The 15,192-nt window shown below is 46.1% G+C and overlaps 1 long non-coding RNA gene across 1 annotated transcript; it reads left to right on the top strand.

Annotated features, from left to right (window-relative positions):
• The first annotated feature begins 1,178 nt into the window (after nucleotides 1-1,178).
• LOC309641527 lies at nucleotides 1,179-14,704 on the top strand. Its single transcript, XR_014252669.1, has 2 exons — nucleotides 1,179-1,380; nucleotides 14,363-14,704. It is a non-coding gene; the product is annotated as an uncharacterized lncRNA (long non-coding RNA).
• Nucleotides 14,705-15,192: the final 488 nt, after the last annotated feature.

The raw sequence follows: 15,192 nt of genomic DNA on the forward strand, positions 1-15,192 counted from the left end.
CCTGTAGAAAATAAATGGGTTACTGTGGGTAAGCCTGCCGTGGGGGAAGAAAATCAGAAGAAACCAGCTGCCTTGTTTCCATCCTAAAGGTCAGCTTAGCATTCAAAGAAACTGCCTTGAGCAGTGATGTTGGCCTTTGGTCAGGGCTGCGTCCTGGAACACAAGGACCTGCGGCTCACCACCAGCAAGATTTCCTTAAAAAAGCATCTTCACGGGACATCCCTGGCAGTCCAGTGGTTAAGACTCCGAGCTTCCCCTCTTCTCACTTCCACTGCAGGGGGCACGGGTTCGATCCCTGGTTGGGGAACTAAGATCCCTCATGCTGCGCGGTGCAGCGAAAAAGCATCTTCACACATCACCCCCGTCCCCAAAATATCACTCCTCACAGCATCTGTTCAGCTTCTCCGCTCTTCTGTCTCCTCCCAAGCCCTCTTCCTGATTGCCCTTCCCAAAGCCCCATCCCCTTGCCTTTATAAAGTCACCTGCCCTGGTCTTCTCTTCGGCAGATTTTTCTGGGAAGCCACCGTGCTTAAAATTGGGTAGTAGGGCTTCCCTGGTGGTGCAGTGGTTAAGAATGCGCCTGCCAATGCAGGGGACAGGGGTTCAAGCCCTGGTCCGGGAAGATCCCACATGCCATGGAGCAACTAAGCCCGTGCGCCACAACTACTGAGCCCGCGTGCCACAGCTACTGAAGCCCACACGCCTAGAGCCCATGCTCCACAACAAGAGAAGCCACTGCAATGAGAAGCCCGTGCACCGCAACGAAGAGTAGCCCCTGTTCACCGCAACTACAGAAAGCCCGCACGCAGCAACAAAGACCCAACGCAGCCAAAAATAAATAAATAGATTAAAAAAAAAGCCGGGTAGTAAACTCACGTGAGAATGGAACATGCTTGTGCTTGGCATCTGGACTCAGTGCATGTCCAAGGCCAATAGAAAATCCTAATGGCTGAGGGGCCAACTGAGAGGTGATTTAGAGAACTACCTTCCTCATGGTCTCCCTCCCCTGTCCCATCTCCATTTTCCTTCCCCTCCATCAGCACCTCGCGAAGGGAGGAAGAAAGGGAGCTATTTGTCCCTCCTGACTCACCATAGGACCCATTTCTGCACGTTCTGCACCACCCAGATCAATGCCCGCCCAACCCTCGGGCCTCTCCAGTCCCCGCGCCCTTTCCTACCTTTGACTCCTGTTGCTTTCGTCACCCCTGCCACTCGTCCTGCCTTTGTTGTTACCAAACTTTCCGTGGTGGGTGTCGCGTCTCCTTAACTAGGCTGTGTGCTCCTCGAAGGTAGGACCTTGTCCCTTCCACGGAGCCCATGAAGGCGCTGGCTGCACCAGCTGACGGAACTTGAAATAGGTACTAACTAAAGATTGGACAGGCAGGTGGCTGTGGGATGAGGGTTAAGAGTGAGGTCTCTGGAGTTTGCATCCTGACTCCATCACTGTGGTGGGTCATCCCCGGGCCCCATGCCTCCGTGGGGCATCCTCCGTGGGATGACCTCCCGTGGTCATCCTCCAGGCTGACTCTGGGCGTGGCCTGGTGATTTGCTTTGGCCGAAAGAGTGGAAGAAGTGATGGACCAGTTCTGATCTTGGCCCTCAAAAGGCTTTGTGCACTTTCCTTCTCTCTTGGAACCTTCGCACCATCCTGAGGATAGCTTGTGGAGGACCATGTGGAGGGGAGCCCTCCTAGGCCAGGCCAAGTAAAGCCGCCCCATGGACACAAAGGCATGAGGAAGCCCAGCTAAAATCAGCCGAGCCTGGCCCAAGTCAGAGAACCACCAAGCTGACTCACCCAATAATTATTATTAACTCACCCAATAATTATTATTAACCTATAGACTCACCCAATAATTATTATTAATTATTATTATTAATTATTATTAACCCAATTATTATTATTAATTATTATTAATTATTATTAAAATTATTATTAATAATAATTATTATTGTTATTAGACTTTTGGTGGATGATTTTTCTGGGAAAATGCAGTATTAACGTGGCAATGGATAACTGATACAGCCATTTACCAGCTCGGTGACCTTGGGCAAGCTGTTTAATCTCAACGTACCTCAACTTCCTTGTCTGTAGAGTGGGGATGTGGTGGCCGTTTTTGATAGCTTGCAATTGAGTCTCTTGTCTGGCGATTACTTCAGCCGAAGAGCTGCCTCTCCCAAGGTTCTGCCACCTTCCCCAGGGCAGCCTGCATCTGGTGGCCGGCTGGTGTGTGTATAAAGGTCTGGCCCCCTTGTTTGGGATGAGTCTGCAAGGCCATCCTGACTCCAGAGCTGCCTGTGGGATCGGCCAAGCCTCTGTCGTGACTGTACTGTCTTCCTACTCCTCCCTCTGCCCAGTCCACCTCTGTTTCTCCTCCACACGGGTTGAATCCAACAGTGCTTCCAATAAACCTCTTCCATTCATATCTCCATCTTAAGAGTCTGATTTCCTGGAAATCACGTGTGAGAGCAAGGGACCACATGCCAAGTTCTGGCCAATGAGGTGAAAGCAAAAGAATCACATGACAGTTTCCGGAAATGTTCCTTGAGACTGTTGCCTTCTAGAGAGCCAACTGGTGGCTGCCCAGGGAGGTGGGGGTAGGAGAGGGAGTGGGAGTTACTGGTTAGCAGATGCAAACGATTGTACATAGGATGGCTAAACAACAATGTCCTGCTGTAGAGCACAGGGAGCTATATTCAATAGCCTGTGATAAACCATAATGGAAAAGACTATGAACAAGAATGTGTATATATGTATAACTGAATCACTTTGCTGTGCAGTAGGAAATAACACAACATTGTAAACCAACTATACTCCAATAAAATAAATTTTTAAAAATACCGTTGTCTTCAAACTCTGTGCTTGTTACCACTACGAAAAGAATTTTGGAAAACTGTATACATCCTTGCGTATCTTTTAGACCTAAAATTTTTCTTTAGAGTTTTAAACGTAAATTTAAAAAATTTTTAATCAATATTAACATTTAAAAGTAAAACTATTCACTTTTATTTTAAATTTTATATAAAAAAATAAAGTTTGTAAAAAACTTGCAAAATAATATAATGACTTCTTGTATGCCTTTTCCTAGATTCATTAATTATTAACGTATCAAACTTAAAAAGAAATATTTTGGGGCGATTGTACTTCCCCAGGGAGGTGGCCAGAGCTGCTCTTGACTTCCCTAAATGTTTTCAGAGAGGCAGCAATAGTACAGTTGTTTAGCTCAAGTTTGGAGTCAGGCAGCCTCGATTTGAACCCTAGTTCTGACACTTATTAGCTCTGTGGCCTGGGCAAGTTATTTAATCTCTCTGTATCCCAAAATCTATCTCATATGGTTGTGTGAGGACCCAAGTGAGTTAATATTATAAAGCACTTACAATGTTACCTGACATACTGTATGTTCAATTTATGTTTATGGTACAAATAAAACGCACCAATAAACAAATAATTATTTATTGTTAGAATAATTAGGCTTCAGAGCATATTAACAACAAGAGAAGACACTATAATACTAGTAAGTTGCAGGCTTACAAAATATGTACTTAATGATTGTTGTTAAATGCATTATTTACAGGAGAATCACATAACATTGCTGTTAAAGTTAATCTAATAAGAATATGGTAGGAATAAACAAATGAGCAGAGAAATGACTGATGATTGACAGCAGGCAGGAGACATATCCAAATTTTAAAAAAAAGAATGATTTTCCATTATCCAATGATTTGGGGGCAAAAGTTAATGAAACATTTTTTCTACAAGTCATTAAATGTTTGCAAAAATATAGAACACTAAAGTGCCTCTGATATATGTTCCTTTTATTTAAAGACGTCGTGTTCAGCTGTTGAAAGTAAATGTGAAACTTTTCACTTCCTCCTCCTGGAAGTCATGCAAATATGCAAAGGAGAACAGACCCAGACAGGACGGCTGAGGGTGCCAGCCAAGCTCTTGCACAGCTGAGAATAGCCAGGGCGCGGGTGTGCCTCGCAGCAGATGGGCATCGAATGCCCAGATGCTCTTTAAGAATCATGAATATTTTTAAGACAGACAGATAAGGCACGGCGCTTGGTCATGTGTTTGTCACCTGCGTGATATAAAGTATGATCACCTTCAGAACTTCACCTGCTTTGTGCTCAAGGGATTTGCCCTCAGGAATCAGGCATTCTTAGACAATTGGGGGTGTATGGAAATGAGTACCATCATTGGGCTTCCCTGGTGGTCCAGTGGTTAAGACTCCACGCTTCCGCTCTAGGGGGAGCGGGTTCCAACCCTGGTCGAGGAAGTTCCGCATGCCTTGAGGCGCAGCCCCTCTGTGACATATCTGAATCCAGAACACCCCAACATGGGCCAAAGTATCTTTTTATTTTAGTTTTTTATTTTTATTTTTTAGCACTGCTTTATGTACTCATTTTCTATTAAATCCTTAAAAAAAGTTTTTTTTTTATTGAAGTATAGTTGATTTACAATGTTGTATTAGTTTCAGGTGTACAGCAAAGTGAATCAGTTATACATATACATATACATATATCCACTCTTTTTTAGATTCTTTTCCCATATAGGCCATTACAGAGTATTGAGTTCCCTGTGCTATACAGTAGGTCCTTTTTAGTTATCTATTTTATATATAGTAGTGTGTATATGTCAGTCCCAATCTCCCAATTTATCCTTCCCCTCCCGTCCCCCTGGTAACCGTAAGTTTGTTTTCTACATCTGTGACTCTATTTCTGTTTTGTAAATAAGTTCATTTTTACCCTTTTTACAGATTCCTCATATAAGAGATATCATATGATAGTGGTCTTTCTCTGTCTGACTTGCTTCACTCAGTATGACAATCTCCAGGTCCATCCACAAAATATCTTCTTTTTATTAATTTCACATTGTGCCCATAACAAAAATACATACATGACAGAGAAGACATGAAGATGTGTCATAGGCTTGTGGTGATCCGATTAAAAGAGGATTCATCAGAACTGATATTTTGGTGTCCTTTTGTTTGGGGCCACAAAGCTTTTGCATTCCAAGCATTGATAATAATTAACAATAATTCACAACAAAATCCAGGAGGGGTGAGAGGCTGAGGCACACCTGAAGTGTCTCACGTGGCATGGATTAAACACCTTCCCTCTCCATTAGACAAAATTATTTTCAGCAATAATCATAAAAAGAAACGATGACATTTCATGTTTGTCCTGACTCAACAAAAAAAAGTCTAACCTGTAATTTGCCCTCCTTTTCACTGTTTAAAATTTTTAAACGCATATAAAAAGTCCAAGTAGACAGAGGTAAATAATTCATTTCTTTTGTCTTTATAATCGAGGTGCCATCATGGTTTCCTTTGAATCTACTGTTTGAACACAGATACGTGTTGCAGAGATGGAGGTGCTGACCTAGCGTGAAGGGAGCTCAGATGATTCCGAAGGAGGGAATCCTCATAAACTCACTCTGGAAAGGGGTACATGGGGCTGAGTTGGTGGGTGTCAGGGGCCCCCTGTATAACTGGAGTTTTCAGGATTAAATTCTATGTTGAATATAATGTTTTTTAAAGGTTAAATTACACAAATACACCAATTTGAAGTTTATATATCTATTATTGAAAGCCAGTGGTAACCACAACATTTGTGTAGATTCAGAACTTAGACCAACAAAATATTTTTTCAGGGAGGAATATGTTATCAATGAGGATGTTTATTTTATTTTTTTTAAACATCTTCCCCCAATATTTATTTATTTATTTATTTTTATCTGGTTGTGCCAGGTCTTAGTTGTGGCAGGCAGGCTCCTTAGTTGCGGCTTGCTGGCTCCTTAGTTGTGGCTCGCAGGCTCCTTAGTTGTGGCATGCATGTGCGATGTAGTTCCCTGACCAGGGATTGAACCCGGGCCCCCCTGCATAGAGAGCACGGAGCCTTAACCACTGCGGCACCAGGGAAGTCCCTACTGAGGTTGTTTAGAATCGCCCCGAGGTGATAATATAGAGCAGCCCATTTGGGGGCGGTTAATGTTTTAAAATTCTCTATGGACGATGCAGCCTATTGCCTGCCCACGGTGGTGGTTGCAGGGTCGGGGGGAGTCCCACTACCCTCCTCTTGCACACGGTTGATAAGAGGCCCACCTTTCCTTTATAAGGTGGCAGAACAGTCAACAGGCAGGTGGGACAGAGAACCAGCGGATACCTTGAGCGCAGGCAGGAAGAAGGTGATAGAGAATTTGAGTTGGTGGCAATCTATTCTCTTCCAATGGTGTGTTGAGTACTCCTTGGGCCGAGGCAGAGGGACTTGCCCTCAGGCTGGCAGAGGGGGAAGGAGCCTGGGCTCTGGAGGACTCCATGGAGAGCGCCCTGATTTCACTGATGTGAGAAATAAGATTCCACTTTTCATGGGGTTTCTGACACTTCCAGGGGTCAGGGAAGGTCCCGAGATTTCAGAGGCCTGAGATCTAAAGGACGAATCGGTGTTTTCTGAGTAAAAAGAAGAGGGAAGAAAATTTCATGGAACTGGAAGCTCAGATAGGAAAGTCAAGAGCCAAGAGCCAGGGCTTCCCTGGTGGCGCAGGGGTTAAGAATCCGCCTGCCAATGCAGGGGACGCGGGTTCGTGCCCCGGTCCGGGAAGATCCCACATGCCGCGGAGCAACTAAGCCCGTGTGCCACAACTACTGAGCCTGCGCTCTAGAGCCCTCGAGCCACAACTACTGAAGCCTGCACGCCACAACTACTGAAGCCCATGTGCCCTAGAGCCCATGCTCCGTAATGAGAGAAGCCACCGCAATGAGAAGCCCACGCACCGCAATGAAGAGTAGCCCCCGCTCACTGCAGCTAGAGAAAGTCCACGCACAGCAACGAAGGCCCAACGCAGCCAAAAATAAAATAAGATAAAAAAGAGCCAAGAGCCAGCGTGGTGAGTTTGAGGAATGGAAATAAGCTCAGGTTCGAGAGGACCTTGGGGGTCGTGAGCAGGAACTCCAGAAGAATGGTTAATGATTCATCCGGGTTTGTTGGCCTGGCCCAGTGCCATGGTCTGGGAGCTCTGTGTTCTAGGAGGTTCTCCGAGGCCAATCCAGAAATCCAGGGCCCTGCCCTCCCGGGGTTGCCCTGGGCAACCTCTGTTAGTAAAGAATCCTGTTTACTACCTTGTGACTCATACTCATTTGTGGTTTCTATAGTTGCCACGAACAATGAAGCATAAATCCATTCCTGGAGGGTGGGGTCCTCAGGGTGAGGCCGTCCTCTTCCTTTTCTGGCTCAGAACCTGGCAGAGTTTCCCAGACTATAGCAGAGGGGACTGGGGGAGAGAGAGTTTGTCTACTGAATCTCAGGTGTGGGTTTCCTTGGGAGGGGAAGGAGCTGAGTGGGGTAGAGGGACAGATCTCTGCAGTCGGGCCTGGGAGAACACTGAGTGCAGCCCCCAAGCTGATCAGAAGCTCCCACTCTCTAGATAATTATGGGGAGAGCCCAAGGGATGGAGAGAGAGGGGGAGAGAGAGAGAGAGAGAGCGAGCCTTCGGGTACAGAAAAGTTACAGCAAGATTCAGGAGAGCCAGGCACTTTCTTCACCAGAGACAAACGGGGTTTGGTCCCCAGGGTGGTGGTGGGATGATAGGCCAGATTCAGAAATGCAAAGCTGGGGTTGGAGGGTGGGGCGTGGGGACGTACACAAAGGAACCAGAAGAAAGGAAGCCAAAGGGACAGACAGTCTTTTTAAAAGACCATCTCAGGGAGACGCAAGAGGGAGGAGATTTGGGTATATGTGTATATGTATAGCTGATTCACTTTGTTATAAAGCAGAAACTAACACACCATTGTAAAGCAATTATACTCCAATAAAGATGTTAAAAAAAATAAAAAATAAAAGACCATCTCATATGTATAACTGATTCACTTTGCTGTACACCTGAAACTAACACAACATTGTAAATCAACTAGACTCCAAAAAAAAAAAAAAAAAACCATCATCTCATCCCATACGTTTGCACAAAGTCTTACAGGTTACAAAGCACCTGTGCGTCCACTGTCTCATTTGCTTTTCACAGAAGCCATGTGAGGAAAAGCCAGAGCAGGGAATACAATCTATCCTAGAACGGCGAGACTAAGGCTTATCGAAGTTGACTAACACAGTCAAGGTCAAAACCAAGACGAGAATCTAGACCTCCTGGCTCACAGTCAAGTGCCCGTTCCACTAAACCAATGTTTTTCAAACTTTGGCATCTACAGACCGTTTTAATGGATGTCTGGTACACACAAAGTACTAAAATTTTTGATACATTTAAAAAATTATCACAAATTTTAAAATAGCATAATGAAACATTTATTTTAAAAAGTAATAAATCAGGGACTTCCCTGGTGGCGAAGTGGTTAAGAATCCAGTTAAAAAACGGGCAAATGGTTTGAATAGATATTTCTCCAAAGAATGTATACAAATGGCCAAAAATCACATGAAAAGATGTTTTTAACATCTTTAGTTGCTAGGGGAATGTAAATCAGAACCACAATGAGATGCTACTTCACATCCCCTGGGACAGTTATAACAACAACATCGACAACAACAAGTGTGGGCGGGCATGTAGAGAAAGTGGAATCCTCATACATTGCTGCTGGGAATGTAAAACGTTTCCGCTGCTGAGGAAAGCAGTTTGGCAGTTTCGTAAAAGGTAAAACATAAAATTACCATAGGACTCAGCAATTTCATTCCTGGGAGAACTGAAAACATATGTTCACACGCAAGCTCGTACATGAATGTTCACAGAAGCATTATTCAAAATAGCCAAAAACCAGAAACAACCCAATGTCCATCAACTGACGAATAGGTAAACAAAGTGGGGTCTATCCATACAGTGGAATATTACTCAGCCGTGAAGAGGAGTGAAGTACTGTTACGTGCTATGACACGGATGAATCTCGAAAGCATGGTGCTAAGTGAAACAAGCCAGTCACAGAAGGCCACATAGTGTATGAGGCCATTTATATGAAATGTCTAGAACAGGTAAAGCCATAGAGACAGAAAGTAGATTAGCAGTTGCCAGTGGTTGGGGGAGGATGGGAATCTGGATTAACGGCTAATAGGTATGGGGTTTCTTTCTGGGGTGATAAGAATGTTCTGGAAGTAGATAGTGGTGCTGGTTGCACGACATAGTGAATATACTAAAAATCACTGAAGTGTACACTTTTAAATGGTGAATTATTATTTTTTTAATAAATTTATTTATTTATTTTGAGCTGCATTGGGTCATCGATGCTGCACGCGGGCTTTCTCTAGTTGCAGCGAGCGGGGGCTACTCTTCGTTGAGGCGCACAGCCTTCTCACTGCAGTGGCTTCTCTTGTTGTGGAGCACGGGCTCTAGTCTTGCGGGCTTCAGTAGTTGCGGCACGCAGGCTCAGTAGTTGTGCCTCGCGGGCTCTAGAGCGCAGGCTCAGTAGTTGTGGCACACGGGCTTAGTTGCTCCGTGGCATGTGGGATCTTCCCGGGCCAGGGCTCGAACCCATGTCCCCTGCATTGGCGGGCGGATTCTTAACCACTGGGCCACCAGGGAAGCCCTAAAATGGTGAATTTTATGTTATATGAATTATATCTCAAAAAAATGCTAAAACAAAACAAGACTCATGTGAACTCCTTTGCCCTCCAGCATCCGTGTACTTCCTAGGGGTTGCGGGTAGGAAGCAGGTTCTTGTACTTGCTGCCTATTTCTGTGACCACGTTGAAAAGAATGTGTCCTTAGTGACTGCAGTTTGACTCATGGTGAAAATATTTTCTATTTCCTTCAACACTGAATTGGGTTCAGGACACGTATTGAGGGCAGTCAGTGGTTCTCCGTGAATTAAACGGTGTTGGAACTGGAATTCATATGATGATAATAATAATAACTTACCTTCACTGAGTGCTTTCTATTCAATATATGCCAGACATTGCCCTAAATGCTTCATATGTAGTTCTTCACTAATCTTTACCACAACTGTATGAAACAGGCATTGTTATTACTGTTATCAACATCATTCCCAATTTTCAGAGGGAAAAACTGAAGCTCAGAGTTAGACAACCTCCTTTATTAGAATTTAGACCTCCTGCCTTCTTGTTCCCAAAGCCAGTGTTTCATCTGTCCTGATTCCAGTGTGTCTTTTTCATTTACCAAATAATCCCTAATACGACAAAGTATTTTTCTCTTGCAGTAGAGAATTTTAGAGATAAGCGGAACAGAAACTCATTGACTACTTTGCCATCATATATGTTTTCCCCCTTCTGAAAGCTATTGCACCGTCTGGATGTGAGGATTTTCACCAGCCACAAAGAGAACTGAATGCTGGCATCTGTACCTGATGGTGATTGCTCTTGAACCTGGTTTGCCATTGTTCTCTGACATCCAACAGTGGCGATAAAACTGCTTTCTAAGTACCTATGTCACTAACTTCACAACTGGTTTGTCTGTCTTCTCTGTTGTGTGTCTTATATTCGTGTTTGCTCTGAAGAGTGAGGGCAACTTGGAGTGATGTGCTATATTCCTGGGGCCTTTCTCTCTATCACAAACTTAATTTTTTATTCTGGGAAATGCTATAGTGCACTTATTCTGGAAAAAATCAGTAGGCTCTCACTATGACAGATACACAAGCTTTAATGACTTTGAACCTCGATTTGACATTTTAGAGCTGATAATGCACTGGGGACAGGGGTGAATAGTCAATAAAACCCAGTTTCCAGATAATGTTTGTGGTAGTTCCTATTTGCAGTTTCTTTTTTCTTACTGTGCAAAATAATCACTCACATTTTCCTTCATCCCAGCACCTTTAGACATATTATATCCCCACTGAAACCCAGTTCACAGTTTATGAATGGCATTGTTCTGAGTTGTGAGATCCCTATTACTACCTTAATTGCTACATTTACAAGTCAAGGAAGCACTTTTGAGCCATTCATGAGTTTTTCTAATTTGGGGGTATAACATAGCACAACAGTATGAACATATAAAGCACATTTTAAAAGGTAAACAAAAACATGCATACGACAGGAAAATGATTCACCAGAGTCCCCTGTCCCCATTAATTAAATCTTTAAGAATCTGAAATCTTTAGGATTGTAATAATTATTAATATAATGAGATGCTGTGACAGCTGTAATCAATGCCACATTTCGAATTTGTGAAAAGTGGGGAACTAAGGTGCTTATTACTTTTTCCCTGAAACTACCAGTCTACCTAAGAGCCCAGTGATACAACTTTCCTTGGAAACATTTCAAGCCTCCAAGAGTTGTTTCTTTAAGAAAATAAATTTATTTATTTATTTTTGGCTGCGTTGGGTCTTTGTTGCTGCGCGTGGGCTTTCTCTAGCTGCAGCGAGCAGGGGCTACTCTTCGCGGTGTGCGGGCTTATTGAGGTACCTTCTCTTGTTGCGGAGCACGGGCTCTAGGCACGTGGGCTCTAGTTGTGGCGTGCAGGCTCAGTAGCTGTGCCTCGCGGGCTCTAGAGCGCAGGCTCAGTAGTCGTGGCGCACGGGCTTAGTTGCTCCGCAACATGTGGGATCTTCCCGGACCAGGGCTCGAACCCGTAACCCCTGCACTGGTAGGCGTTTCTTAACCACTGCGCCACCAGGGAAGTCCTCCAAGAGTTTTTGTTCGTTTGTTTTTGTTTGGTTTTTTTTTGGCTGCGCCACACCACATGCAGGATCTTGGTTCCTGGACCAGGGATCGAGCACGCGCTCCCTGCAGTGGAAGCACGGAGTCTTAACCACTGGACTGCCAGGGAAGTCCCTCAGTGCTCCAAGAGACTTTAAATTCCTAAGAGATGGGCTGCGGGGAAGGACAGAAGAAGGGTGGACAGAGGCCATCCGAGGTGCTGAGGGTAGGCTCGGAGCAGGGACTCGGAATCCTGCATTTCTCCCCCGGCCTGGGAATCCTAGGCAACAATTCTATCCTACCGCCAGGGGGCGCTGTAGAACTAGGGATGGCGGGGTTGCTTTAGTTATTCCCCAGGCATTCTTGACCGCTAACACTTCGCTTTGTTTTTCTCCCTTATATTCAGGTTCTTAACCTGGTGACTCTGGTCAGGCTTCTGATGGTCAGTGAACACCTAGAATTTATGTGTAAAATATGTTTAGCTTCATTTTTCTATCTAGAGGGAGGTTTTATAGTTTTGATCAGACTCAAAGTAATAGTATCCCTTTGAGAGAGTAGAATGCAATGATGTTAGGTACTAATATGCTGACATCCATCGGTGGCGAGCACTTGTTATATATAATTTAACACAATAATCCTCAAAATTACCTTGCAAGATATCCCCATTTTACAGAAAACAAAACCCCAAACCCCCTGAAGTTCAGAGAGATGAAAGTACTTTGCCCCATGACACACAGCTAATAAGTGGTGAGGCTGGGATTTAACTCCAGGAATGCCTGCTTCTCACTGTGCTGTTGCTACACCGAGAAAAAAAGCCAGAGATTCACTCATTCATCAGCAAAGATGTGGGAGGGACTGAGTGTGTGTCCAGCACCCTGTACTGGGTGCTGGGGTAAAGGGGGATCGGACAGCTCTGCTTCCTGACTTCTTGGGGCTTAGTGCCTGGAGGTGATGGCAGCGATGGTGGTCATGTCAGCAGGAAACAGGCAGTAAACAAATAAGCCTGTAATTGCAAACTGAGAAAAGTGCTCTGAAGGAAATAAAGGGGACAGCGACAGAGAAAAATGGGGAAATCTACAGATAGTTTGGCCAGGAAAAACCTGAGCGTGTTAGCTCAGAGTAAATGGTGGGGATTGCCATGGGAAAAGGTGGAGACAGAGCCTTCCGGGAGGGACGAGCCTGGTCTGGGTACGCAGAGGCAGCTGGTGCAGCTGAACAGTGGACCCAGAGCAGAGGTAAGGGTGACAGAGGAGTAGAAGTCATCGGGGCTTTCTAGGCCAAGTAAGGAATTCAGATTCTATTCTCATAATAGGAAGCCATTCTAGGGTTTAAAGCAGGAGAGAAATGCCAGCTAATTTATGTTTTTCTTATTTTTAATTGTAAAAAAACCCCAACACAATGCCAAATTTACCATCTTAACCATTTTTTTAGGTTTACTGTTCAGTACATTCACATTGTTGTGCAATCAATTTCCAGAACTCTTCATTTTGTAAAACTAAAATTCTGTACCCATCAAACAACAACTTCCCACGTCCGTCCCCCCGGCCCCGCATTCCCTGGCAACCACGGTTCCAATTCTTTCTGTCTCTGTGGATTTGACCACAGTAGGGACCTCATGTAAGTGGAATCATACACTATATGTGTGTGACTGACTTATTTCACTTAACATCATGTCCTCAAGGTTCATCTATGTTGTCGCATGAATCAGAATTTCCTTCATCGGGGAGGAAGAGGAGCAGGATCAGAGGCCATGGTGATGGATGGTCCCCCCACGTGGATGCGGCCTGGCAGAGTGAGAGCAGAGTCACAGGGAGAGCAAGCATAGAGCCAGGAGCCGAGTCTTCAGGGAAGGAGGGGAAGTGGCCAAGAGGCCAGAGGACAACAGCAAGAAGGGGCACCAGGAAGAAGGGGAGCAGGAGCTAAAGCTGATCGCCGAGATTCCTCAAGGATGTTTATACAGGGGTGGCAGGGGTGGTGGTGGGACGACACTTCTAGAAGCAGCCATGAGGAGCCAGGGGGATGTAGACCTCACTTACTGCCTGTCAGGTATGTAGGGAATGTGAGAATAAAATCAAGGCTAGGTTTGGGGAAGAATTTTCTGACCTGGACAGGGTATGAAGCATGAAGACCGGCAGCTAAAGGAGCCCTAGGAGGCATCTTTTCTTCCAGGAGAGGTTTGGGAGCAGAACTGACCCCTCCACCACCCTTCATTTCCTGTCTCCCCATTTTTTTTTGGCAGAGTCTGAATCACTGGGCCGCCAGGGAAGTCCCTCTCTCCATCTCCTTGAGGCCTGTTGGGGCTGCCTGGCCTCCTTGGTGGAGAGGTTTCATTCATCTATGGAGCCCCATGAAATGTAGACACTCACTCTTCTAGGCACTGGAGAGACAGCGGTGAATAAAACAGAGGAAAAGAAATCGCGGCCCCACAGAGCTGGCTTCCCAGCAGGGGGATTTGTTTAGGTGGGTTCTCATGCAAAAGCATCCAGCAGGGTAACTTACTCACCGGTGCTGGAATCTGGATGTGGGCTGAGTTCGACCGTGAGTCACATGGGTTGCCTGCAGGAAGGGAGAGGGCGGATGACATTGAGAAAATGGAAAGAGCCCCAGGGCTTGGGGGCTGAGGCCTGGGTCCCAGCAACCTTGAACTAGTCATTTACTTTTCCTGGGACTTTACCTGTTAGCTGATCTGTAAAGGGGCAGGATAATCCCTCATTCCCCAATTGCTGTGGAATTAAAGTGCTGCCTAAACAATTAAGTGGTGTACAAATTGTCATTACAGGGACTTCCCTGGTGGCGCAGTGGTTAAGAATCCGCCTGCCAATGCAGGGAACACTGGTTCGAGCCCTGGTCCGGGAAGATCCCACATGCCGCAGAGCAACTAAGCCCTTGAACCACAACTACTGAGCCTGCACTCTAGAGCCTGCGAGCCACAACTACTGAGCCCACGTGCCACGACTACTGAAGCCCGCGCGCCTAGAGCCCATGCTCCGCAACAAGAGAAGCCATGACAATGAGAAGCCCACGCACCGCAACGAAGGGTAGCCCCCGCTCGCAGCAACTAGAGAAAGCCCGCGCGCAGCAACGAAGACCCAACGCAGCCAAAAATAAATAAATAAATATTTTTTAAAAAAATTGTCATTACACCATGACTTAAGCCTTCATTTCCTTCTCTGAGCATGGGTGCACAATGGCAACTGCATCCCCCAGGGTGGCTGTGAGTATGAATTAAATGTATAAACTAAGCACAAAAGGATTCCGCAGCTCCTCAGCTCAGAAGGTGGAGACGCGTAGGGGTGAGGAGGGCGGGGCCACGGGGCGGGGGGCTGGCAGGGGGCGGACGCAGAGCGCTGGGAGGGGCAGCGGGGAGTCAGGGCGGCCGCCAGGGGGCGCCACGGGGCGGCGGGGGCGGTGGGGGGTAGAGGGAGCGGGTCCCGGGGGAGGCGGGTGACTCACGGCGGCGGGAAGGAAGATGAGTCAGCCGTCCTCTGGCTTCCCGCGCCCGCCGCGCCCCGGCCGCCGCCCGCAGCTGACCCTCGGGAGGGCCCCCAAGGGCGCCGCCCTGCCGCCGGCCGGGCCCGGGCTTCCCCAAAGCGGGGGCGCGCTGGGCCC

This window comes from Balaenoptera physalus (assembly GCF_965194825.1).
Source record: "Balaenoptera physalus genome assembly, chromosome: 13".
Lineage (NCBI taxonomy): Eukaryota > Metazoa > Chordata > Mammalia > Artiodactyla > Balaenopteridae > Balaenoptera > Balaenoptera physalus.